At 45.0% G+C, this 3586-nt stretch overlaps 1 pseudogene; it reads right to left on the bottom strand.

Moving 5' to 3' along the window:
* Positions 1 to 298: 298 nt before the first annotated feature.
* On the bottom strand, positions 299 to 1306 carry LOC117718850 (growth hormone-inducible transmembrane protein pseudogene; annotated as a pseudogene).
* Between the last annotated feature and the right edge of the window lie 2280 nt (positions 1307 to 3586).

The following is a 3586-nucleotide window of genomic DNA, read 5'->3' as shown; positions in this document are numbered from 1 at the left end:
AAAAGCACGCCAAGTCACTGCCCATCCCGGGGCGTAATATGGGGTGATGAGTGAACAGCCAATCAGAAGTGAACACGCCACTCTAGGGTGCATATAAGCAGTGCCTTTTCCGGGCTTGGGGTCTTCCGCTTCAGCTGATACAAGAATAAAGCCTCGCTGTAGTAACTACCCGAACACTGCCTCCCGTGTCTCTCTTGCGGGCGAGGGGATTCGAAAGGGGCGTGGAACAATGTATCCATGTAGATTGTCAGCATTGAATTGATGGGATCATACTTTTGAGTTCCATACATGGGTGTTATTTCTGCACTTTTGACTACTGAGTATCATACAGAAGGAACATGCTGAAAAGAACTAATCCACCATACATTGCCACTGAGTGCAGAGTGGCACCAGCCACAGAGGTAGGGGGAAGAAACATAGACCCCAGTGAAGACACAAAGACAAGACCCAGGCCCACTCCCAGGGGTGCTCCCATGTTCAGAAACTTCTCACTAGGTGCACACATGGCCACAGTAGAGAGGCCTCCCACAATACCAGCAGTGTACCATGCTGCTCTCAGGAGAAGAGGCCCTCCTAAGATTGTCAGAGGAGCCACGACTGCACCCATCACACCAGAATGCAGCATCCAAGCCAGATGCTTTGGGCCTGGGCTCTGCTCATATGATATTGCCTGTACTAGCATTCCAGCTCCGATCATGGCAGCAAAGGTTGCACCAATTGTCACCCAAGAGCCTGTCATCATAAAGTTCATGAGAGCAGGTATTCTGGCTACTGCCAAGGCAGACAAAGCTGTTAAACCAATACTTCCTGCTAAGTACATGTAAGTAGAATGAATTCTATCCTTCACATACTGAGGCCAGATTACAGCCTTTTCAATAGCTCCAATCTCATTAGACATTCCCAAGCCATAGTAGCACATCGCTCCAAGACCAACAGCTGCTCCTCCAGCAACAAACCACCTTCCCATCTGATCAATTTTAAAGATTTTTTCCATTGATGGTTCCAAGGCTGCCTCTTTCAGTTCTTGGCCAGTTTTCCCATGGTAGGTCCAAATTCTTGTCTTGGTAGCATATTCCCTGCTGGGTGTTAAGAGCCATTGGTTCTTTGTGATGGAATTCTTCACAAGTGGAGAGGTCTTGGTGATAAAAGTGGGCTGGAAAACTCTGGAAGGCAGTGTCCGGAGACACACAAGGCTTGCAGCCAACATGGTGGGTGATACACTGGTTTACTAAGCAGATCTGAAATGCTCAGCTCTGGTCACCTCTACCACAGGGCTCCCTTCCCAGGCCACCCAAACTGAGAGCATGCAACCTCCCTCTGCCCGCTCCTCGGCAACCGCGAGACTCTCTGCCACTCTTATCACTTCTTAAAGAAGACATTGAGCTAGACCGCTAGATATTCTGTACATATATAACATCTGACTCATCTGTGAAAAGTACTGCAGATGTCAGAAAGACTGTAATGTACCTATGAAACACAACAATGACCATCGTGGCACAATAAACATAAGGGGATGTATGGAGCAGTATTCAGTAGTATGCAAACCTTGCTGGTACCAACAACTCTCTAGATTTAAGGCCCACTCAACAAGAGAGGAATCATGATTGGCAGTTGAAACCTAGCCACTACATAGAGCTACTGAAGTCATGGATCTTGGAGGAGAATGTACAACTACTATCTTACTAAAACTGCATAATCTCTAACTACACACTAAATATTTCCCGCATGCCTACAGATAACTGTAGTCCTCACTCTGAATCCAGGAAATTTTTCTTTGCATCAGAAACCTTTACAGAAAACTGCAACCAATCAAAATGAAGAGTTGTAGAACCTAGTTGCATTGACTACATCTAGAAAACAACTCTGGGACCTATGGCTCAGTAAACATCATAGAAGGGGGAGGTCAGAAAGATTTTAAGTGTGCTGTGAAACTGTGTTTTCTAATAATACCAGAATCTATACCTATAAAGTCTCACCAATATGGCTTCATAAGCATGAGATGAACAAAGACAACAATAGACATGTCAAAGTGTATGGAGGAAAATCCACATGGCCTCAACCCTGCACAAAGAACTACAGCTAAGGATTACTGAGAGTGGAAGAAATAGTCTCCATGGAAGAACACTTTAATTGGTTATCCAATAAAAACAATGTCAACCCTGAAAATATACATACAAATAACATAATGCAGACTGAGCAGGTTATATTTAGGAATATACACATATATAGATAGAAAAACAATTAATTTTTTTCCATGAGACTCAGGCGGAGACAAACGGGATGGAGTGGGATTCGAACAGGCAGAGAGAGAGAGAGACAGCGCAGAGGGCCTGCACCCTCTAACAATTAGTTTTTTTAAGGACATGAATTTAAAAGAGAGCAAGGAGTGTATAGGATGGAAAGGGAGGGAGGCATGATGTAATTGTATTGTACTATGTTCTCAAAAATAAAAGACAAGGGAACGAAGCCTCATCACAAAAGAAAAAAAAGAGCAGATTTGTCTTGGGCATATTTAAATGATCACAACAGCTTGTAAAATGGAAGTTGTGTACCCCATAAGGAAAAGGGAAGCAGGGAAGAAAGGTGTGTGGTGTCTTTAGCAATAATGTCTTATAACCTGTTCTGTTAGAAATGACAAGAGCTTGTGCTGTTTTGAGGGCTTCTGGAGTCTCTGCTGAAAATCTTATAAAGCAGCATCTCACACCTGCCACTGAGATTTTTGTTTAATAAACAATGGCTTCTGGGAGTAATATTATCTAACCAAGCAGAACATCTCTTTTATAACTCCTTTTTAACTGGCTATTTATCTGCTGTTTTATTTATAATATATGAATGGATTCAGCCCAGACGTACATTATCAAAAGAATAGATAATAAAAATGTGGTACATTGTCACGCCCTACCCCCACCCCCCAGATCAGCAAGGAAGACGCGACAAACTGGATCCTTCTCAACAGCCTTTATTGGAAGCACTCTTTTAGATTTCTTGGGGAGACTGCCTCGAATGCCCAGAATGGGCTGCTTATATACCCCCAGCCCTGGGCGTGGCAAAGCGCATGGAGGTGTCCGACTGGTCAATTTGCAATGACTCATTAGCATACTCATTGGCCTACCCCGCCCGGGAGGGGGTGATTGGCCAGGTTCGTGGTACCCTAGTGGTACCTCATTTGCATGCCCCGTTCAGGAGGGGCTGGAGTCAAATTCCTAAGTGTACTGCACATGCGCAGTGCACTGATAGTTCTACCTGAGCCTAAGCAGCCGCCATCTTGGATTGCGCCTCAGAGCGGCTGACACGCGAATGTCAGCGCTGTCAGCTGCTTTGAGGCGGGGCACTGCTTCTCTCAGCTGGCAGCCGCTTTTCAAAGCGGGCATGGCTGCCGCTTTTCAAAGCAGGTAGCCACTTTTAGTCAGCAGCGCCACGAGTCAAAAAGGGCAGCTGCTTTGAGTCGGCTTTACCAAGCTTTACCAAGCTGACAGACCTGCGGTGCCTTTAACCAGCCATCAGGTCTGCGTCAGGTCGGCTGCTTACAGTACATATGTACAATGGAATTTTATTTAGCTACATATAAAATGAAAACATAGAATCT

The sequence above is a fragment of the Arvicanthis niloticus genome, chromosome 13 (genome assembly GCF_011762505.2).
Source record: "Arvicanthis niloticus isolate mArvNil1 chromosome 13, mArvNil1.pat.X, whole genome shotgun sequence".
Lineage (NCBI taxonomy): Eukaryota > Metazoa > Chordata > Mammalia > Rodentia > Muridae > Arvicanthis > Arvicanthis niloticus.
This window is presented reverse-complemented; position numbering and strand designations above follow the sequence as displayed.